General features: G+C 44.2%; 1 pseudogene; it reads left to right on the forward strand.

Moving 5' to 3' along the window:
• Window positions 1–1,017: 1,017 nt before the first annotated feature.
• On the forward strand, window positions 1,018–1,134 carry LOC124621200 (annotated as a pseudogene).
• Window positions 1,135–24,951: the final 23,817 nt, after the last annotated feature.

The raw sequence follows: 24,951 nt of genomic DNA on the forward strand, positions 1-24,951 counted from the left end.
CCCAGATAATTTCCTCTGCTCTTTATTTGTGATGCTCGACCTGCAGTAGAATTATCTGGATATTATTATTCACAATAACTCTTTAAACCCAAATCATGGCTGCATAAATGTGAATGAAACTCATCAACTTATAATTTCTTAGTCAAAGTGAAGGCAGCCAGCGCCGTCGCATCTTCGAAGCGCGAGCTCCCCAATGCTAGGCAGCCCAAGAAACGCATCGGCTGAGCAAATACATTCTGCCTGTCGTTAGTCCAGCGATGAATTGGCAACATTATAGAATATGTTTGACAACAGTAAGACCAGCGATTTACTTCCTGGTGAGATTCAGAACTACAGCTAAATATGTTCTTGTCATTTAGATAATATATTCTGAGGTAGCAAATTTATGACTTTGACTCCAGGAAGTTCATGCAACAGAAGTTGCAGCTTACTTTGATGCCTGCATTGCAAATTCTCCGTCTTAGTCATCGTTGGGACAAGAAGGGAGTCATGTGTGGTAATTTACCCCTTCAGTGGGAAGACTGCATTAGTTTTCGATTCTAATCTCGCTGAAGACAGTATTTTAACCTTTTCTATAAAAGCAACCACTAGCACACAAATCAGTAATCAGTAAAGAAATCATAAGACAACTTCGTCCTCATAAGTTTTGTCGCTACTCGTATTCTATACCCCGTAGAACTAAAGGCGGTAAACTTAGCTGCACACTTGTTAATAATCGCTTTTTCAGCTTCTGTCTATTGTATTGACTTAACTGTGGTCCCGGACGATTTGTTAGTTACGTTTCGTTATCTATCCATATCTATCCCTGTCTGTTTATCCCTATAGCTACATTTAAATATTTTCGCCGTAGTCCTCCTTCTAACGCGAACTGTGGACTGAATGCAGACACAGACCATTCCGAAGTCGAAAGTATTTATTAGCCTGCTAATCCTTGACAATTTGGGATACTTCGTTTTATTAAAAAATATTGGTTTTGTAACGTTGTCCTGATAATCTGTAATTCATTTATGTTATTACGGCAACGGCCTTCCCGCAGTGGATACACCGGTTCCCGTGAGATCACCGAAGTTAAGCGCTGTCGGGCGTGGGCGGCACTTGGATGGGTGACCATCCAGCCGCCATGCGCTGTTGACATTTGTGATGCCAATTGAAGAGCTACTCGATCGAATAGTAGCGGCTCCGGTCAAAGAAAACCATCATAACGATCGGGAGTGCAGTGTGCTGACCACACGCCCCCCCTATCGGCATCCTCAACTGAGGATGACAGGGCGGTCGGATGGTACCGATGGGCAGATTGTGGCCTTCAGGCAGAGTGCTATTTATGTTACTAATGTCACACTAAATAGCTATTTTTCGTTGGTTGGTTGAACACTGCAGATAAACAACAGAGATAACTTAATCATCGCATTGTAGTCTCCCACATTGACCAAAACAGTCTGATAATGCACGGATAGTTTTTCAATTTCACGCCTATAGGCAATATACTGACAGAATTTCGTTTCCTTGCATGTTTTGCTTCATAATAGACAATAAATTTAGGTCGAGTCACAAGGCCAGCAGAGTATTTCCATCGCAGCGAGCAACCATCCAGATCATCTCCGCTACGCCTTATTCTGGACTCCGCCATCATCTTCCGCGAGAGCCAGCCGCCTCGTCTGTCTTGGTCTGTGATCGCCCGACGCGCTAACTGAGACTTGGTATAATTTCTGCTCTTTGTTTTCTTCACCAGCAAGATAGAGCCAAGACTTTACTTTGTGTGTTTATCTTTGCCAGACAGATTTTTTTTTTTAAACTGTTGGACCATTTATGCTTCTCCGTACTACTACTATAAGATACTTTGAAAGTGAAACTTCCTGACAGACTAAAACTTTGTGCCAGACCGAGACTCGAACTCGGGACCTTTGCCTTTCGCGGGCAAGTGCTCTACCATCTGAGCTGCTCAAGCACGACTCACGCCCCGTCCTCACAGTTTTACATCTGCCAGTACCTCGTCTCCTACCTTCCAAACTTTACAGAACCTCTCCTGCGAACCTTGCAGAACTAGCACTCCCGAAGCAAAGGATATTGCGGAGACATGGCTTAGCCACAGTCTGGGTGATGTTTCCAGAATGATATTTTCACTCTGCAGCGGAGTGTGCGCTGATATGAAACTTCCACTTTGAAAGTGTTTTGGTTCAAATGGTTCAAATGGCTCTGAGCACTATGGGACTTAACATCTGCGGTCATCAGTCCCCTAGAACTTAGAACTACTTAAACCTATCTAACCTAAGGACATCACACACATCCATGCCCGAGGCAGGATTCGATCCTGCGACCGTAGCAGTCCCGCGGTTCTGGACTGCAGCGCCTAGAACCGCACGACCACCGCGGCCGGCGAAAGTGTTTTGTTTCTCCAACTCAAGCTAGAGTGAGGACATTGTTTCCCAACCCAAGAATTGAGCACCTTGCGTCCTGCAGAACTCTACTCAGATTTCAAAATTTGGTTCACCTTGAAGAGCGTTGTGACTAATTATATGCACTGAGGTACTTAACTATTTGTTTTTGAGATTCAGGAACTTAAAGTTTGTTTCTGCACGGATACCTCCGTGGAACCATATATATCATTTATGAGCAAAATTTTTTCGTTGGTGACAAGAGAATTCAGACACAAAGTAATTTGAAACCTGCGCGCTCGCGCGCGCGCGTGCGTGCGTGTGTGTGTGTGTGTGTGTGTGTGTGAGAGAGAGAGAGAGAGAGAGAGAGAGAGAGAGAGAGAGAAAGAGTGAGAGAGAGAGAGAGAGAAACGGGGAGGAGGAGGGGGAAGCGGGGGTCTTTAGGTCGTTCACAGACGAGGTTATCGGCGCCCTCAAGACAGTAGTAGCAACTGATACAGTAGGGAGCTTGGCTTGGGGCAGTAAGGCACTAGTCTGCATTTAAACAAAGTCCGAAACTAACGATCAGTTTACTTACACAACTAAAAAATTTACTGACAGCAAATTTTTTCAGAAGTCCGTACAAAGACCATAACAAATCTTTATAATGCTGTAATGTTACAGCCAAATAATTTCTTTAGATAAACTGACAATTGGTAATGCGGGGAAACTGATCCAAATTTTACTCTCCTTTAAAAAGAATCGATAGCAACTAAGTCACATAGTATTATGAATTAACGCCTTGAAACCAATATTATGCACTTCCGGCGTTTAAGGCTCACAGGAAGGATAATTATCCTTAGTTCATAAATAGTGTCAGAACTGTTAAAAAAACTTACGACTATTTAAAACCTAAAGCCAACTATCGTACAATTACGCCACAGTAGCAGGATCATCATACAGAGCATGGGAGTGGTTGCATCAAAATCATACAGTAGAAAGTGAGTTCTATTTTTAGACACTTCTGCTTAGGCCACCACAGATTTTCATTATACAGAAAGCGGTCGGCTACTTATAATATTATTTAAGAAATACCATACCTACGTTTGTTCCTATGCACTTACACAGTTAAGCATTAGATTAACAAGAATTTAAACACTCGTAGACCCACTAGTCCAAGTTGAAACAATCACTCACAGCTTTCCCAATTAGCCAAACCTTTTCAGAAATTTTAATTGCTCGACCAACAGACCGATCCCAATGGATACCTCAATTCAAAAGGAAAGTAATCAAAATCTGTTAAGCAATTACATATCCCCATAAAAATCAAAATTCTAACATGAAGAGACCCTTACCAGAAAATTTACATTTAAAAACTCCTTTAAATGAAGCCATGCAACAATAGACCCCCCTCCATAGTAACAATTACCATCGAGTGCGACCTTTCCGAAAAAAGTCAATAAGACACATCTGTGTGTGCCTCAGATAACAACACACACTAACTTAAGAGATTAAACAGCACTAGATATGCTCTGCCTGTGTCACTCAAATTTGCAACTGAATCGACAGAACAAAAGATTATCAGTCATTCTTACGGCGCCCGAGTCAGATAGTTAACAACTGTAAATGCAGTGAACATATGTTGGAAGACGTCGTGGTCTCCTGACCGTCATTGCTTACATATTCCGCCCTCACAATCATATTCCGCACACCTAGACGCTTCATTCAAACCCAAACTCGATAAGATAAAGTCAATGTTGTATGAATTCATGTAAACGATATGCAAATAATTAATAAATCGGTTCGCACCGTGGTTGAAACGCTCGAGGCTGGCGTACACACACACATTTAAGACATGACGGTCACAAAAGCTTTTAATTCGGGAGAGGCAAACACCGCATGCCAGGACGCAGGTCTCTTCAAATGTTTTCATCGACCGCCCATGGAGCAGACAGTGTGTGCCCGAGTGAAAGGGGGGAACGACCCCATGTTCGGCTTTAAAGCAAATTCCGCTACATTGTGTGGGAGCGCCAAACCTACCCATTCTTTACAAATATAGCACGCAGTTTCCGAGATTTCACAGGGAGACAGCAAACGTCAAACGCCGATGCTACTGATTTCCGAATTGGTCGCCTTAAACGAAACGTTATTTTGCCGTTTTAGAAGAGCAATGCTGATTGGCAGACGATATTCCTGACACCTTGAGCTGAAGGAGTAATGGAAGAGACCGAAAGATATTCCCCTTCATGTCTGGCATGGAGAGGGGCTGTTCCATTGTCGCTCTTGCAGCGAGAACACGTAACGATAGCATGTACTCAAAGAGCGAGGAACAAGCCTCTCCTCTGTACTTCACTGGGAGAGCACCTCCGTCGAGAGCGAATCGGAGTGCGACTCTATATTGAGTCCTTGCGATTAAGCGTTGTTCACCGTGTTGGCCGCCACACTTATTGTGCGGTGTGAACGGACGGAGTTATAGTTAAACGCCTGCGAGCGAATTTTTGATTCGCATTGCGGTGCACTGGATATCTGACTTGTGTACCACACCAATAGTTAGACTAGGGGCGAATTGGAGTCCTTGACTTCATCAAGGCGTAGGGAGAGTTTGATTGGCGAAGGTCAATCCAGATAGAAGGAGAGTTATCTTACACTCCTGGAAATTGAAATAAGAACACCGTGAATTCATTGTCTCAGGAAGGGGAAACTTTATTGACACATTCCTGGGGTCAGATACATCACATGATCACACTGACAGAACCACAGGCACATAGACACAGGCAACAGAGCATGCACAATGTCGGCACTAGTACAGTGTATATCTACCTTTCGCAGCAATGCAGGCTGCTATTCTCCCATGGAGACGATCGTAGAGATGCTGGATGTAGTCCTGTGGAACGGCTTGCCATGCCATTTCCACCTGGCGCCTCAGTTGGACCAGCGTTCGTGCTGGACGTGCAGACCGCGTGAGACGACGCTTCATCCAGTCCCAAACATGCTCAATGGGGGACAGATCCGGAGATCTTGCTGGCCAGGGTAGTTGACTTACACCTTCTAGAGCACGTTGGGTGGCACGGGATACATGCGGACGTGCATTGTCCTGTTGGAACAGCAAGTTCCCTTGCCGGTCTAGGAATGGTAGAACGATGGGTTCGATGACGGTTTGGATGTACCGTGCACTATTCAGTGTCCCCTCGACGATCACCAGTGGTGTACGGCCAGTGTAGGAGATCGCTCCCCACACCATGATGCCGGGTGTTGGCCCTGTGTGCCTCGGTCGTATGCAGTCCTGATTGTGGCGCTCACCTGCACGGCGCCAAACACGCATACGGCCATCATTGGCACCAAGGCAGAAGCGACTCTCATCGCTGAAGACGACACGTCTCCATTCGTCCCTCCATTCACGCCTGTCGCGGCACCACTGGAGGCGGGCTGCACGATGTTGGGGCGTGAGCGGAAGACGGCCTAACGGTGTGCGGGACCGCAGCCCAGCTTCATGGAGACGGTTGCGAATGGTCCTCGCCGATACCCCAGGACCAACAGTGTCCCTAATTTGCTGGGAAGTGGCGGTGCGGTCCCCTACGGCACTGCGTAGGATCCTACGGTCTTGGCGTGCATCCGTGCGTCGCTGCGGTCCGGTCCCAGGTCGACGGGCACGTGCACCTTCCGCCGACCACTGGCGACAACATCGATGTACTGTGGAGACCTCACGCCCCACGTGTTGAGCAATTCGGCGGTACGTCCACCCGGCCTCCCGCATGCCCACTATACGCCCTCGCTCAAAGTCCGTCAACTGCACATACGGTTCACGTTCACGCTGTCGCGGCATGCTACCAGTGTTAAAGACTGCGATGGAGCTCCGTATGCCACGGCAAACTGGCTGACACTGACGGCGGCGGTGCACAAATGCTGCGCAGCTAGCGCCATTCGACGGCCAACACCGCGGTTCCTGGTGTGTCCGCTGTGCCGTGCATGTGATCATTGCTTGTACAGCCCTCTCGCAGTGTCCAGAGCAAGTATGGTGGGTCTGACACACCGGTGTCAATGTGTTCTTTTTTCCATTTCCAGGAGTGTATTTGTCAGCAGTGAGCGGCGCAGACAGCAGTCATCGCAGCTTACGGTATTGTGCGCTACAGCTCTTGCGAGCCCCATATTTCCTCCACAACAGTACACTTCACTGCATTTCACACGCAACATCCTCGACTGTACAACATTCTAACGGATAATTATTCAAGTTGAGTAGGCGCGGCTCTCAGCCATTCTGCCAAGTCAATAACAATCTTAAACTTTGTATAGAAACTTCATTAGCGAATCCTATCCTTGAAAGGTAACTTCACATTCCGAAAAGAACCAGGATATAACGTGTTCAGTTCATAACTAAAAGTGCTATTGTGATTTCTCAGAATTTTGGCAAAATAAATAATAATTTTCGTTGGTTCATGTTTTTGTTACACTAACTAGCACTACTACAGTACCCAAGTGTCCCACTAGTTATGTAAGGAATTTTGTGAATTTTTGTGTCATTTCCTCACAGCGGATGACTCCAGAAGATATTTATTGCTGAAAGTTTTTCAGGCATTTCTCTTTTGAACGTTAGGAGCGTCTGTCTCATTTCTGTAATAGTGCGGGTGTGGAAATTGCATCTTGCAGGAGCCACATGGTAAAGGGTACATCTCAGATTAATCCATTGCGCAGAATGACAGAATAGCACCCGCACGCTCACAACGTACCTTCTTATGCTGTGAACGTTTTCGTTCAGATGCAAGCATTAGCCGCGCGAGACGTCCGCGCGGTCTGAGGGTCCTTGCCACGAATCGTGTAGCTTCCCCCGTCGGAGGTTTGATTCCTCCCTCGGGCATGGGTGTGTGTGTGTTGTCCTTAGCGTAAATTACATTAAGTAGTGTGTAAGCCTAGGGACTGATGACTTCAGCAGTTTGGTCCCATAGGAATTTAACACAAAAAAGAAGCATTCAATATTTACAGTACACCAATAAGCCCAATGTTTCACCGCCCTCGCCTGTAAATGACAAGGCCTCGTCAGTCATGTACACTGGTTACCACTGTAACATACAACGAAAAATTACTCCACCAACTCACTAATCAATTATTAAGAAAATAAAAACATAAAATCTCTGATTCTTGATACTATCAAAACAGACAAGCAAATGAGGGCTTGTTCGCCCATAGAAGATTAGCAGTTTTCAACTAAGCATATATGAACACCTTATTACGCTGCGAGCGTTCTAGCCCGTGCAGAAGCCTTCGATTTACAAAATACCGATGGCACAAAACAGTCACGCGACTCACCAGTAACTGAAAAAACCGTGACGTACAGAACAGTAGTTTCCTCATTAATTATGGGCACTGCGACATACACAGAACGGAACGTTATTCCGCAAATTAATAAAATGCAAAACACATACTGCTCCTAACGATCGAGAGAGCAGAATGATTACAAACAGATGTGGGCTTGCTTTATCAGCATATCAAGCCTCACGAGCGGACAAAAATATCATGCTTACTCTTGACACAGCAAAAAAATATAGGTCACTAGGTAAAACGGAAATTTTGTAGCTCATTATCAGTAATTAGTACCATGTCGGGAAAGCACAAAAGCCAACTCAAATGAAGAAGCGATCAAGTTTAGTACACACAATTTTGTGGCTATGTGTAAGGGACGTTCTGACTGAAGGAAGAAGGAGAAATTGATCGCCTTCCACCGGACGGCTAAATATTTCCACCAGTACAACGACTGCACAAAGCCCTTCCGCGCTGTAGCTACAGTGCCGGCAGCGTCTTCTTCAAGCAGGCGCCGCCTTGCGGATTTGTTCGGCTTGGCAAGGCAGTCCGGCACCCCGCCCCACACAATGTAGCTCCACTCACTCGCAATAACGGAGTAAACACCTCCCTCGGGCACGCTGCTCGCGCTTCCATACAGCCTTTCTTCACGCGATCTACCCTGCCCTCCGCTGTCACCTTGCCTCTGCCAAAGATATAACCCGGTCGAAAGCGTGCGGCGCGCCAGAAAACCTGGCGTGCACAGTACGGAAACGAATATCGTTAAAATGGGGAAAAATGCAGGAAAAGAGATAAAAATCAGTGTGAGATAGAATCACATTTACTGTAACCCAATCTACTCATGATAACCTGCACAAAGACACGACTTCACATGGTAGAAGTTAGTGTTAAAAGTGTTCACATATTCTATTAAGTAAAACTAACGAATCTACAGCTACATCTACATGGATACTCTGCAAATCACATTTAAGTGTTCATCGAACCACCTTCACAATTCTCTGTTATTCTAATCTCGGAGCGGTTCTAGGCGCTGCAGTCTGGAACCGCGCGAACGCTACGCTCGCATGTTCGAATCCTGCCTCGGGCATGGATGTGTGTGATGTCCTTGGTTAGTTAGCCTTAAGTAGTTCTAAGTTCTAGGGGACTGATGACCTCAGCAGTTACATCCCATAGTGCTCAGATCCATTCGAACCATTTCAATCTCGCATAGCGTTCGGGAAGAATGAGCACCTATATCTTTCCGTACGAGCTCTGATTTCCCTTATTTTATTGTGGTGATCGTTCCTCCCTATGTAAGTCGGTGTCAACAAAATATTTTCGCATTCGGAGGAGAAAGTAGGTGATTGGAAATTCGTGAGAAGATTCCGTTGCAATGAAAAACGCCTTTCTTTTAATGATATCCATCCCAAATCATGTATCATTTCTGTGACACTCTCTCCCACATTTCGCGATAATACAAAACGTGCTGCCTTTCTTTGAACTTTTTCGATGTACTCAGTCACTCCTATCTGGTAAGGATCCCACACCGTGCAACAGTATTCTAAAAGTGGACGGACAAGCGTAGTGTAAGCAGTCTTCTCAGTGGGTCTGTTACACTTTCTAAGCGTCCTGCCAATAAAACGCAGTCTTTGGTTAGCATTCCCCACAACATTTTCTGTATGTTCCTTCCAATTTAACTTGTTCGTAATTGTAATACCTAGATATTTAGTTGAATTTACGGCTTTTAGATTAGACTGATTTATCGTGTTACCGAAGTTTAACGAATTCCTTTTAGCACTCATGTTACTGACCTCACACTTTTCGTTATTTAAGGTCAACTGCCACTTTTCGCGCCATTCCGATATTTGTTATAAGTGGTTTTGCAGTTGGTTTTGATCTTCTGATGACTTTATTAGTCGATAAACGACAGCGTCATCTGCAAACAACCGGAGACAGCTGCTCAGATTGTCTCCCAAATTGTTTATACAGATAAGAAACAGAAAAGGGCCTATAACACTCCCATGGGGAACGCCAGAAATCACTTCTGTTTTACTCGATGACTTTCCGTCAATTACAACGAACTGTGACCTCTCTGACAGGAAATCACAGATCCAGTCACATAACTGAGACGATATTCCATAAGCACGCAATTTCACTACGAGCCACTTGTGCGGTACAGTGTCAAAAGCCTACTGGAAATTCGGAAATAAAGAATCGATCTTAAACCCCTTGTCAATAGCACTCAACACTTCATGTGAATAAAGAGCTAGTTGTGTTTCACAGGAACGTTGTTTTCTAAACCCATGTTGACTGTGTCAATAGACCATTTTCTTCGAGGTAATTCATTATATTCGAACACAATATATGCTCTAAAATCGTGCTGCATATCGACGTTAACGATACGGGCCTGCAATTTAGTGGATTACGCCTACTACATTTCTTGAATATTAGTGTGACCTGTGCTACTTTCCAGTCTTTGGGTACGATCTTTCGTCGAGAGGAGGGAAACTAAAGTAGAATCGCAGCAATACATGGCTGGCTGATCACTTACCAGAAACACGTCGCCCTAAAATTTTGGGGTTCGAATCGAACAATACTCAAAATTTTAAAAAGCGTACCACATTCATTTGATTGTCACCTAAAATAGATGGCAAACCTGTCGGCGAATGAGCTGGCGCCATTTGGTACGAAAATGAAAGACAGTCCATTAAAATGTAGCGCACTGTGATCTGCACGCCTCGACCACGACACATTGGTGGGTCCTGTTCCCGGAACAAGTAGCCATGCATCATACGGCTGCGGCCCAAGGGAAGACGAGTAAGGGTGACTTCATTTATCCTGAGTGGCTGGAAAGAGGTATTCCACGGTCGCGACTACTGGGCGCGGATTGCTGTCTGCCTCTACCAGCGACTCTTCTTCCCGTCGAACGTGGCTCTGTATCTCAAGGGCGAGGTGATAGCATACAGGGGAATGGCTCAATGAATTAACTGAGGACCACAACACGCCTCCTTGGCTGTTACATCCGACCTTTAGTTCTTCGCAACATGGCCTCAGGCACACACAGAAAGACACCTCTGTCCCCGGCCTTTGTGGTTGGAAGAGTCCGTCCTGGATATTCTGGACTACTTAACTTCTGAGTACAAGCACTGCAGAGAGTGAATGGCTCTCGGGGAATCTGAACAGACAAAGATTTAGCACTCGAAATTCGTTTCGTCTGTTCCAGAGCCCGCAATTCACTCATAATTCCATTTTGAAGACAGTAAAGTCTTGAGGCAGTCGGACCTTAAGGACACAAGTTTGGAGAAGAACAGAGCTACCAGCGGGTTACCCCTCGTTTAGACCCACCCGTAAATACAGCTGTGGAGTTGAGATGCTCAGTTTAAATGTCACAAAATAGCGTATTAAAAACATCTGCAGGAGGGCTACCTCTCATGTACTGCACTAAATCTCAAATTACCCTGGGTCTCTGCAATAACCAAGGTGGCTGGTCATTGAAATCCTGGATTTACGGTTGTATTTGCTCCACACCAAACCACTATCTCACACACTGCTCGTGTGTCCCAAGGTATATGTATGCTGACGACATTCCATACTGCCTAAATGAAATGATCTGAAAATATGCACTGACAAAACAATACCAAAGATTGAAACCAAATGTGTGTTGATTACGAGTCTATGGGTGCAGTGGGAAAATGTGACATGCTACTTATTTCAGTGGAATGTGTTCGTAAAATATTGGAATCGTACAAAAAAAGTTTCTCCACTCCTTAGACACGTGAGTGGTAAAATACGACCTTGTTTACAAGATTCATACTGAAAAGAATACTTCAGTAGCCGAACTTCCTCCCAATCTCAATCATGAGATTTTGGAGGCGTACCACAGAGCAAAGAAAGCATTGGCAGGTCGTCGATCAGAAGTGGGAAGTCCACTGCTACATCGAGAAAGGCACCTTCCAAGCACCATTGGATTTCCCTGAAAACACAGACCTGTAAGTAAAGGAATCATGTCCGACTAGAACAAAAACCAATATGAATGGCGTTACTGCTGTCAAAAATGTACTGTGGAACGACGCAGCACGAAAAATTATCCGAAAGAGGCAGATATCGATAGATCTGACGAACATACCTGAAAATAAATGAATAAAATTTAACAAAAGTTGGATTAATAAAACGTTCTTGGTTTTCAAGCCGCGTCAGTTGGAATAAAATCCTAGAGCTTTCGATGACCATCACTCCTGGTTGTCGGGCAGTATGGCAGGCGACAATCAGGTTGGCATCCCACCACTGTCCGGGGCGTCTGCAGACATTCCTTCACTTGAAATCGAAACGGGGCTCATCGCTGTAAGCAATCCTATTCCAGTGAATGAGATTCCATGCCCAAGACATGTGTGAAGACACGCTGGGCAGCGGTGGGATACCAACCTCTCCCTCGCCCAGAATGAGGGCCGTCAACCAGAAGTGATGTTGTGGAGAGCCACTTACTTTCATAGCAGGAGCCCTTTGGTTATCCTACGGCACCCTTACTGCACGGCAGTACGTAGGTGGTATTCTAATCTCCGTTTTATTGCCCTTCTTGCCAAGCCATCCTGGGCTTACACGACGAGAGGTTGCCAAACCCTACCTCGGCCGACAAGGTCGCCAAATCTCTACCCAACTGAGAATGTTTAGAGCATTATGGACAGGTCGCTCCAGTCGTATTGGGATTATGACGATATAATGCGTCACTTGGACTGAATTTGTCAACATATCGCTCAGAACATCCAAAAGCTCTACCAACCAATAGTAAACCGAATATACTTGCATCAGGACCAGAGGTGGACTATCACTAAGTAATTGATCTGAATGCTTACGAGAAGCAATTCTCGTGGGTGTAGTGAGAAAGGCTGCACTCTAATGTCGTGCCAGTCACTGATGCAGAACAAGACAGGATGGCGGAAGTGGTTCATTTATATCACTCTGAAAAAGGGACTCAAACGTCAAATGCAGAACACTCCGAGGATCACGGTTCAGTTCATTCAGGAAACGAAACTGAAAAGGATGCCGAGGTCGCAGGTCACGTAGGTTCTGTAGATACGGAAAGAGGAACAGTAAGGGAAAGCAATAGTCCGATTTCGCGGACACGGGGTCAGAGATCAATTGAATCGCGTTCGCCTAGTCCCGAGTATGTTACAGGAAGTGCGCAGTTAGTATCGATCATTCAATTTACCTAAGAGGCAGAGAAGGGACGACAAGAAAACGAAGCACAGACGGCAGAAAAAAAATCAGAGACTGGAGATCCTCAATAATGACATTAGGGAGATTTAGAAGCGACTAGACAAGGGAAAAAAGAGACAGGACGAAGTAACGAAAGAAATTAAGGAAATTCAAAGGAGGGCTGATGTGTTAGTCGAAAACGTAAATCAGATAAGGAATGAAGTTATGGGTGTAAAAGCAGAGATGGAAGACATTAGGAAAAGTCAGAAGGGGAGCGAGAAGTAGTGGTAGAGTACAGGCGTGAGGCTAGGACAGCCAGATTAGCAGCAGGAGATGCACGGAAAAATGCCCAACTGCGCGAAATCGGGCAGCGCAGGCAAAGGTCGAAGTGAGTTCAACCATGAAGGCTATTTCTCCGTTAAAAAACAGTGACAGAAGCTGAATAGACACAGGAAAAAACGTTACAAATTAAAGACGAACAAACACGTCTCACCACTCAGCAGGATGAGCTGGCGTATGACATGAGGAAAGTGCGAACTGTTCGCTCGTGTAGAAATTCAGGCAGCAGCAAGAGATCGTCGCCGTGAGTCCGTTGGTCACCAAGAATGTCAAAGACAAAGTAGTGATATCCAAGATGGAACCACATCCACGGCCAGGCAGGAGCGCTTGCTAAATGGGGCACGGCGCTCGGCCGAGCACGCGCAATCAGTGGCGTGTAGTAAAAATGGTTGAAATGCCACTGACCACTGTGGGACTTAACATCTGAGGTCCATCAGTCCCCTAGACTTAGACCTACTTAAACCTAAGGACATCACACACATCCATGCCCGAGGCAGGATTCGAACCTGCGACCGTAGCAGCGGCGCGGTTCCGGACTGAAGCGCCTAGAACCGCTCGGTCACAACGGACGGCTGCGTGTAGTGCACAAAATACTGAGCAGGACCACAACTGCGCGTCAGTCATACGCACAGAAACATTGCTACATGACTATGATAATGCGAGGGTAAAACATCATTCAGGGATCAATCGGCCATGAAATCTCGGGCGCACGAGAGCCAGAATTTAGAGGAAGTCAAGGGCCGTAATATTACGAATATTGTGACTTAAAAAATTTTCCCTCAATTCAAAATTCTCAGGTTTACAAAGAGAACCACAATTCGCTACCCTCCAAGTCATGTATTTCTCAGTATAATAGGGTACTACCCGAGTCATGGCCACTAGTATACGAATTGGAACTCGTCTGTGGACATCTGGGAGGTTTAATAGCAGAGAAAATGTGTAAATTTGCAGCAAACTGCCGGAGCAAAGGTGAATTCAGAGAGGCTTTACTAAATACCTACTGGTCACAGGACGCCCAAGAAAAGATTAAACAGGAGATTATGTTAGGGAAGAATTACGAAACCAAAATGCCGCAGCCTGGTAAACTGTTTCGAGACGCTTGTCAGCAGGAACCGTACAGTGTAAGGAGATAATGCGACCCTACTAAATGGAATTGCCATTCAGGAACGAGGAACTGCTCATTGGCAAATGTGATGACACAATAAAATCATTCAAAAGTGCTCTACGAGACTTTGTCAAGGAAGCACAAAACGCTAGGGACCGAATGAGACATAATGAACGAATTCGCAAGGTGCGTTTGCAGGAAGTAATAACGGGAAAATACACACAGGAATAGGTCAATAAGAAGTCAGCATCAAGGCCGAAGATTTAATAATGAGCCTAAGTGGAACGATAGAGCAGAGGGGGGACATATGGTGTAACTTTCACGAAAACGGAAATAGCAGCAGCAAAAAAATGCAAAATTCTAACCACTTCGTGAAGCCGGGCTCGAACTCAGGGCAAACAAGGAATAATGGAGAGATTTGTAGGCGAAGTGCGCAACGGGATCACCAGAATGACGTAGTGGAAATTAGACCACGTAATCCTTCAAGCAGAAACCTCAGCAGAAGTCCTACTAGTATCTCACAAACGGCCGTTGCGCGGCCTCGGAAAAAAAAAGAAAAAGAAAACACGAACATGAGATCGGTACGGGCAAACTTGTAGAGTTAGACAGTTATATCACTAAATTTCTGATGAGAATCGTTTGTTTCCGATTCATTTAAGTAGTCATTTAGTGTATTGCTCTTTATTTGTTCACATTGACACTTTCTGGATGATTTATTACTATAATTAACGAATAAGATCTTCTACTGTGACATCTGAGCATTGAGTTTGGCGTTCGTTGTTTTCTGACCTGCATTTTCACTCTGATGACTGACTGCAAATTTGTGACCTACTGGTATCCTCTCATGTTCCACTTAACGGTATTTATTTCTTGGATAGGAATGGGCCGGTTTCTCGGCGGATATATCTCAGGTTTATGACAAAACTAGTTGCTTCAACACTTGAACATTGTTCTATTGGTAGCTGTCGCGCCACAGCAAAGGCGTGTCTGGGAACATGGTCAACATTGGTTTTTTGGTTCAGAAATAATTGCACCAGTACAGGAGACACAATTCTTCTCATATTCATCTTGGAATGCAGTAACAGTTTGGTTTCTTTTGTTCATATTGTGTGCATTGCCGGTGGGGCGTATGCATGATCTGTTCCACAATTCGGACTGAGGAGGCGATACGGTACCACAGTCTAATAGTTGATCTAGGCGTGATCTGGATCATGCCACCGATGTCGATGAGTGTGTCTTGCGAGATGGACAGGGAGTGTTCACGCCAGAGCATGTTGACGATCGACTATGGTTGCTTTTCTCGCTGTGTTTCGATTAGGGTTATCGCCACTAGAGTGGTGTGTTCTCGTCGGATAATCGCCTTTGGCGCGATATTTTTCGATGGTGTTACTTTTTCGCCTGTGGTTATCGTTTATGGACTATCACTAGCAGTACGATGGTGTTCGTCTTGACGTACTTTGATTATGGATCGCCATCGCTAACGGAGCGTTATGAGCAAAGTTTGTATTACGTGGCGTTAGCACATGGAGTGCGAGTCACGGTAGATACAACTCGTTCTGTACTAAATTTTTTTAACAAAACCTGTTATTTTTATGTCATTTTCGCAGCTTTTGATTGATGATATCTGTATGTCGATTATCGAGAGTTATTGGACACTTTCAGAGGGTAAGGTGAATTCGTGCTAATATCTGATCTATGCTGACAGCACAGACAGGAATGTACAGATGGCGGTCAGCAGTATTCTAACTACGGTCGCAGGTTCGAATCCTGCCTCGGGCATGGATGTGTGTGATGTCCTTAGGTTAGTTACGTTTAAGTAGTTCTAAGTTCTAGGTGACTGATCACCGCAGATGTTAAGTCCAATAGTGCTCAGAGCTCAGAGCTCAGTATTCTAACTAGATTCTGCGATTGATATCCGCATCAGCGTTACCACCCAATACGTTGGCTTAAGGAGAAGTATCAAAGTCCAGAGTAACGTAAAGTAGAAAAGGTTAGATGTAGCTAAACTTGGTAATGGGGAGAATAATTGGAGGTAAGTGTTGCGTGACATTGCCTACAATATCAATGTGCAGGATGTGCTGGCTTTGCCCATTGGCTTGTAGGGAAAATACACTACCGGCCATTAAAATTGCTACACCACGAAGATGATGTGCTACAGACGCGAAATTCAACTGACAGGAAGAAGATGCTGTGATATGCAAATGATTACCTTTTCAGAGCCTTCACACAAGGTTGGCGCCGGTGGCGACACCTACAACTTGCTGACATGAAGAAAGTTTCCAACAGATTTCTCGTACACAAATAGCAGCTGACTGGCGTTGCCTGGTGAAACGTTGTTGTGATGCCTCGTGTAAAGATGAGAAATGCGTACCAACACGTTTCCGACTTTCATTAAGGGCGGGTTGTAGCCTATCGCGATTACGGTTCATCGTATCGCGACATTGCTGCTCGCGTTGGTCGAGATCCAATGACTGTTAGCAGAATATGGAATCGGGGGCTCAGGAGCTTAATACGGAACGCCGTGCTGGATCCCAACGGCCCCGTATCACTAGCAGTCGAGATGACACGCATCTTATCCGCATGGCTGTAACGGATCCGGTTCTAGGCGCTCCAGTCCGGAGCCGCGCTGCTGCTACGGTCGCAGGTTCAAATCCTGCCTCGGGCATGGGTGTGTGTGATGTCCTTAGGTTAGTTAGGTTTAAGTAGTTCTAAGTTCTAGGGGACTGATGACCACAGCAGTTAAGTCCCATAGTGCTCAGAGCCATTTTTGTAACGGATCGTGCAGCTCTGAGTCAACAGATGGGGACGTTTGCAAGACAACAAGACACTTTTGTGTTGTGTTTGCAAGACACTTTGAACAGTGGACGTTACATTTCAGATGTGTTACGACCCGTGGCTCTACCCTTCATTCGATCCCTGCGAAACCCTACATTTGAGCAGGATAATGCACGACCCCATGTTGCAGGTCCTGTACGGTCCTTTCTGGATACAGAAAATGTTCGACTGCTGCCCTGGCCAGCACATTCTCCAGATCTCTCACCAATTGAAAACGTCTGGTCAATGGTAGCTGAGTAACTAGCTCGTCACAATACACCAGTCACTACTCTTGATGAACTGTGGTATCGTGTTGAGGCTTCATGGGCAGCTGTACCTGTCCACGCCATCCAAGCTCTATTTGACTCAATGGCCAGGCGAATCAAGGCCGTTATTACGGCCAGAGGTGGTTGTTATGGGTTCTGATTTCTCAGGATCTATGCACCCAAGTTCCGCGAAAATGTAATCACATGTCAGTTCTAGTATAATATATTTGGCCAATGAATACCCGTTTATCATCTGCATTTCTTCTTAGTGTAGCAATTTTAATGGCCAGTAGTGTAACATGATGCTGACATGCACAACAGCAACGGCTTGACAATTAGAAAATGATTACTTTTGGAGATTTTTAGATGAGAGATTAACTATCGATGTTTCGTTTTTTATTTAAACGAAACATAGCAGCAAGGAACGTTTCTTTCTCCATTAATTATATTGTAAAGTATAATGACCGTCAGTTCATATAAACTGAACCGCCAAAGAAACTAACATAGGCATGAGCTTTCAAATACAGAGGTATGGCGGTTGCCAATTGTAACGCTTGGCGTCGTCGAGCCCCGCGTTGTAGGCGCCAACTGATGCGACGTCACTTCCCTCCATCTTCAATCGCCGGGAGGAGACGCGACTCGAAACGATGTTCGTCCCCGTCGGTATGAAGTGGAACAGCATCTGTAACTCTCGTAAGAACACAACTCCTGACGTGGTTCAGAAATATTCTGTTATCTGTCCACAACAGTCTTCTCAGCTTGTGCGAACTGGTAAACTGCAATCGTTTATTTTTATTTTTATGCCGGTTAGTTCCGAGATGAAATAAAATCTTGACTCTTGATTTCATCATTTCGGTCGTTTTTCACAACGTACATAGCAAGGATGAAATATCCGGCCGCTGTGGCCGAGCGGTTCTAGGGGCTTCAGTCTGGAACCGCGCGACTTTTTCGGTCGCAGGTTCGAATCCTGCCTCGGGTATGGATGTGTGTAATGTCCTTAGGTCAGTTAGGTTTAAGTAGTTCTAAGTTCTAGGGGACTGATGATCTCGGATGTTAAGTCCCATAGTGCTCAGTACCATTTTTTAGGATGAAATTTTGCTGTCTCCTATTCTATTGCTAAGTTACTAACTAGGTCCGACGTAACTCCAGAGATAACTTATGTTGAAGTAAATGTTTTTTTAATGCGCCATAATACTGGTTTAAACAAATCACTTTTCACTGTCCATTATTCATGTACTCTCTTAGTCACGTAAAATGTTTAAACAATCAACTTGCCTTAATACACATTGCATTGTCCGTTTAATGAGTTATGCGACACGTAAGATTTATCTTTTGACTAAAATTTTCTTGTTCTTTCGGTAATTAATTGTTTGTCTCTACAACACGCGCACACCGATACATCATTCAAGATTAACTTCATTTCAGTAATAATGACGCTGACGACAACATTTGACTACTCGGCGTACTTGTCTTTCTTCGTGTCTTCGTTTTATTGTGTCCTACTCAAGACTACGAATTGTTTTTCTGTCGTTGATCCATTGCTCTCAAGGTTTGTAACAGTTCATCAGTACGAAGGCTAATTCCGATAAACCAGTATCACTCAATTGAAGTCTAAGACTCGTCTTACTATACCGCCGCTCAGTCGAATGACTGAGCAATACTTCAGTCTCTACCTCACGAATTATCAAACGTCCAAAAGTGAAACAATCTAATAGCGTTTGCGTCCAGACAAGTATCGCAAATGTACTCTAGAACGACTCAAGAGCAACTAACTAACTGAACATTTCCGTATCCAAATTGCATTATAGTCGCATTGAATTTCCTTTTCGATGCAGCTACAACTCTCTTCCACGGTAAATGTTATCTTTGACTTATTTACTTTCCTGGATTTAACCTTCGTTCATATGATTTGGAATTTATTCTATAGATGTTTGATGAAGAATCTATGATAATCCTTTCCTTTTATCTCCACTTTTTGTACGCTATTCTCATTATTTGAATGATATAGGTGCTAAAACATGACCAGTGTAGATTTTATCGTCAATAGTTGCCGTCACACTCAAGATGACTCACTTCCCTACTTTAAATTTCCGCAAAGTTTGTTAATTGGGGCTTTCTGGCCTTGGGGCGTTGCACAACGCTTATATAAGACAATAAGCGTCTGGCGCAATTATTAGATCGGTTACTGCTCCTACGATGGCAGGTTATCAAAATTTAGGTGAGGTTGAACATGGTGTTATAGGCGGAGCACGAGCGATCAAACATAGCACCTCCGAGGCAGCGATGAAGTAGAGAGCTTCTCATAAAACCATTTCATGACTGTGCCGTGAATATCAGGCAATGCTGCGCCATCAGCAAGTGTCTGCGTGTGAACAGTTCAATGAAACATCATCGTTATGGGCTTTTGGAGCAGGGGGTCCACTCGTATACTCTTGATGATTGCACGACACAAATCCTTACGCCTCGCATGGCCACACCGACACCGACACGAGACTATTGATGATTGGAAATATGTTGCCTGGTCGGACGAGTCTCGTTTCAAATTGTATCGGGTGGATGGACGTGTGCGGGCGTAGAAACAACTCAATAATCCATGGACCCTGAATGTCAGTAGGGGATTGTTTAAGTTGGAGGAGGCTCTGTAATGTTGAAAGGATGTGGGCCCCTTGATATGTCTAGATACGATGTGACACGTGACACTGAGGACTGTTCAAGTTGGAGGAGGCTCTGTAATATTGGAGTAATATGGGCCACCTCATATGTTTAGAGGCGATGTGACACGTGACACCTACATAAGCTTTCTGTCTGATCACATGCATTTACACAGTCTTGGGGAATTCCAACAGGACAATGCGCACTCCACACGTCCAGAATTGCCATAGAGTGGCTCTGTAGGGAAGCAGCCTACTCACGCCTTATAAAATTCACATCAGTCTTTCCATTGTGTGCCAGCCAGTCCGCTGTAACTAGCTCTGACGTCATAAATGTTGCGCAATACTTTAAAAATCAAGTAAATATCCTGAAACGTTTCTAGCATGTCAGGAGTAATACTAAATCAATATGTGTTGAATATCAGTTCAATAACTTTAACCATTTTCGAAATTTGGACGTTTTTCTGTAAAAACCATTGGCGCAACAGAAAAGAGCTAGAAACTTAAAAATTTATATTTAGATTCCTATTGCATACTAATTTAGTGGAAACAGTATTTTGGATCTCAGAAATTAAAATTTTAGTTGAAATTCATGATTTTCGGTTTTTATCTTAAAAATTAAGGAAGCAAGATAGATTAAGTAGGTGAATAAATAAAGCTAGGATGTTTAAATTTAAGTAGAAGGGAGATCCGCTATAATCATAAAAATGGGAGAAGCTTCAACAGGATAACTATAAAACTATAACTACAGCGTATCTCCAAAGAGCAAATTCAGAGCTCATCTACTGCGTGTAGTGTAATTAAATTAATTATCTCGCCCAAAATATTTGACTTAGCCACGTCAGACTTTCATTGTGATTACTTACCTGTGTGCTGATTGCACATTTAAATTAAGAGCTTCATCGCCCATCAGAAAAGGAAGCAATGATTTATTCGATATCTTAAAGTGGTGCATTACTAGCCCAGCGTCTAGTCGGCAGAGCAGATTTGATCAGGCGTTCCGTTAGCCGTCCGCACCGCGGCTTTATATGTAAGAACGCTGCGCGAGAAGGAAGCAGGCCCCAGTTCTCTCCAGACGCTGATTAGCGCACCACCTGTGCCGGGAGTCGCGTCGCGTCGGTATCGTTCATATAAACAGCCTCTGATGCAGTAATAAGTTACTCGGGATACGCGTAACCATGAAATCATTTTCGTGTGAAGTGTTAATTTTGGGATGACGTTAATGATCTATCTTTAGTTTGCGTATGTCGTATTTTCACGTGCCGCCGCAGGACAGACATTCTACTATTATTTGCGTGGCGTTTGATGAACATTATCATCAAATTATGGCGAGCATTCACTTAAACATTTAATTTGAACAGTTATAGTTGCATCAGCGCATTAGACTCTGAACTGATCTGGTAGTTCGATTGTGTGGATTCTTTTTGGCCTGTGACTTTCCGAATATAGGGAACATTTCAGAGAGAATGGGTTTTGATTATGAATCCCAGACAATCTCCTAATTCCTCAGAGCTATAAGCTGTAGCTATAAATGTGTTTCTCAAATGAAGTGGGCACTAGGAATTCTAATTACAGGCTTCACGTTTTGCTAATCACTTTCTGGTTGCCAATATTGTAGTTAGAGAGCCAGTGTTGAGAACGGCAAACAATAGCATTAAATAAATAATAGGAACTTTTAACAATTATCCCACCCGCCGCCGCACAGCTCCAGGAACACTCTTCTGAGTTTAAACATTTCCACAGGTCACCAAACTCACCAGACATGAACATTATTGAGCATATTTGGGATGCCTCGCATCGTGATGTTCGGAAGAGATCTCCAGCCCCTCATTCTCTTACGGATTTATAGACAGTCCTGCAGAATTCATGGTATCAGTTCCCACTAGCACTACTTCAAACGTTATTCGAGACCATGCCACGTCGTGTTGTGACACTCGCCGGCCGTTGTGACCGAGCGGTACTAGGCGCTTCAGTTCGGAACCGGCAGCTGCTACAGTCTCAGGTTTGAATCCTGCCTCGGGCATGGATGTGTGTCATGTCCTTAGATTAGTTAGGTTTAAGTAGTTCTAAGTCTAGGGGACTGATGACCTCAGATGTTAAGTTCCACATATTGAGTCACTGTAAATGCTTGGGCAGGTGTAACAGAATCACTGAGGCAGAGAACGCTCAATGCTCAATGATAATGTATTGTGATTAGGAAAACTCTGACTTCAAATTCAATTTGAATGGGTTAGTTAAATGTCTGCATGACCTTTTAAACATCCAGTCATTTTATTGGGTGTATCTCAAAGATGTGAGGGTCCACAGGTACAATTCCGACGCCCAGAAAACCACAAAATTTTTGCCGGCATGCGGCAGTGTGTTTATGACAGCTGGTTGAATGAGGGAAAGACAGGGTGTGGTCTTTTTGGCTTTTGGTTGGCAAGGCTGTCATGGTCTGGCATGTCATTCACAACGACATAGATAGAGTGTCATAATTTCTTCTGCTCTATGTCACACTAAACTCTTTATTGAAATGTGACACACCCCATTCAGAAATTACTCGATAACAGTGAGGTAGTGAGAGGTTGCACGCCACTCTCTCTCAGATTAATATTCATATTTTAAGTCATGATCTCAGTGTGCCCCAGTACTACGATTGGTATGAGTGGTTTATGACTGATTTACATGAGGAAATTTTGATCAGAATGTTCATATAAGTAAATGTGCAGCCTGTAGAGAACTTGTACCTGAGGCCCGTAGTGGAGCTGACGGTAGACAGGGAGAAAGACGGATATCGGGTCATAAAAGTCGTGTCCAGTGACCTGCATGTGCAGTTGATTCGGGGAAGCAGCACTCTGTGAACTGTATCTGCAGAGGGACTGTGGGCCGTGGTACTCAATTCTTCCAATTAGGGTCCGAACAGGATGGTGCGTGTTCACAAAATATTTTACCGGAGCCAGTTGACAGACTGTTGCGGAGACCGTTGTTGGCGGAAAGTGAATGGGGAAAGCCATTAAGAGAGACTGCTATAATCTGAGTTTTTGTGCAAGCGGTGGGACCGTCATAAGACTACAGGCATTCTCGTGTTAGAAGTTGCGACGATACGAGCAGAGCAGCTGGTGCACGTATATATTGCACATGAGACTATAGCTCCCCTGATGCCAGGAGGTTGCCAGGTTCTTTCATCAAGTGGCGAAAACATGTATTTCACCGGAAAGACTGTCTGTGAAGCTTAAGAGTCTTCTTTTGGAAAGTGTAAATAGACTGGAAAGATTAAATCTCTCCATAAGTGAGGGACCGCGCTCCCCTCTAGACAGACGTTATTTGTCGAAACAAGACCATGCTTACCGTAAGGACGACGCCTTCCTAGACTAAAACCTTCTTTTTCCGGACAAGAGAGATTTTGAGTCACTGATGGACTCCTCTCAGGATATGCAAAGCAGAGGCTTGGTCCCACAGCGTGAGAACCTCGGTGCAGTGAGGACTGGTTACCAGCCCAGCAGAACAGTCGAAAGGGGAGATTCAATGAGTAGAGGATAGTTCGAGTGGTTCTTACAATGTGGAGGCGGGCTCTTCCTGCTAATTTCTCTCTCGTACCAAAGACTTGGCGGAAAGTGATTGTTATTCTGTGCTCTTCTTCGTCTTTTGGTTCTGCCCTGGTGGAGAACTTCAATTCTTTCCCTAGTGGGTGAGACTTGTGGTCTGCGACTTGTGGTATACTAAGGGTTGGTGGGAGTTTCTAAGTGTACTGACAGTGGAATTTCATATCACCTAGGGCATATCGTGTGTCACAAGGGTGAACTTATTCGTCCTTAGTCGGCCGTCTGCCGTTTGACAATTCCAGTACACGCTGTCGTGTTTATGAGTCAAATTGGTTGGACAGACCAGCGAACGTGTGCACCTGCGTTTCAGGGCTCTGGTAGAGAAATTTCCGGCGTTTTAATAATGAGAACGCTAGTTCGCGTAGTTTGCAAGTTTTCGTGGACGCTTCAGAACACACGCCCACAGCGTGCCGTTTTCTGCTTTCAGTGTGAAAGGGTAAAGTATTGCTGCACTGGCATAGGGTTGTTAAGTGATATTCACATCTGCCTGTTCTCTGTGAACCATAGTTTGTGTTGCACTTGATCGTAGTTCATTCCGTTTGAGTAGAATTGGGCCCCATATAAAGGAAGTCACATTGTGTTGTAAGAGGGATTAATTCAGGGGAGAATTTGTATAGTTTCCACCCCAATAGATGCTTCATAAGTCAGACACCATCTTTTTTCCCGTTTTATGTTTGTCATTTTTTGTACGCTCAATTGCAGTCATAAAAGGATGAATGAGAACTTGTTATGATTTTTGTAAACTTAAATACGACACTGTTCTCATTCATACTTCTCCAACAATTCACTGTTTTCATTTTATTGTGGTACATGGATACACCAGCATTTCAGAATAATATCTTTTTAAATTAGTTAATTCGATTATTAATTTGAGTTCTGAAAGTGACCGCAGACATAGGAAACAAAAGTGCCATGAGTATTTTCACTAATTTCATACATAAAAATTAAGTAAGGCTGAAGTTCACTATTTGAAGGATAAATGGTGAAGTGTGGATAACCGCATATATTTGTTCACTAACAGGTGCCTGGATAATTCGGACAGTGTATACCCTTTTGCATTCATACCGTTCCATACTTTTCTCGAATTAAGTTTTCGTTTTTCTTATCTTATTTATACAACATTATAGCACATTTTTGTTACGTACTGTTTTAGGTTGTATTAATTAATTTCGAATGCTTTTATTTTGAGTGGAAGAAGATAGTCTCGTTAGTTGAATAAAAGTTTTCACAACAAACTTCCCTCTATTTCATAATTATTTATATCGGACAGTATGTAGTACTGACAGCCTTGGGAGAGCCAATCCTGACAAAACTCTACCATCTGGTGAGCAAGATGTATGAGACAGGCGAAATTCCCTCAGACTTCAAGAAGAATAT

This window comes from Schistocerca americana, chromosome 6 (assembly GCF_021461395.2).
Source record: "Schistocerca americana isolate TAMUIC-IGC-003095 chromosome 6, iqSchAmer2.1, whole genome shotgun sequence".
In the NCBI taxonomy this organism is placed as follows: Eukaryota; Metazoa; Arthropoda; class Insecta; order Orthoptera; family Acrididae; genus Schistocerca; species Schistocerca americana.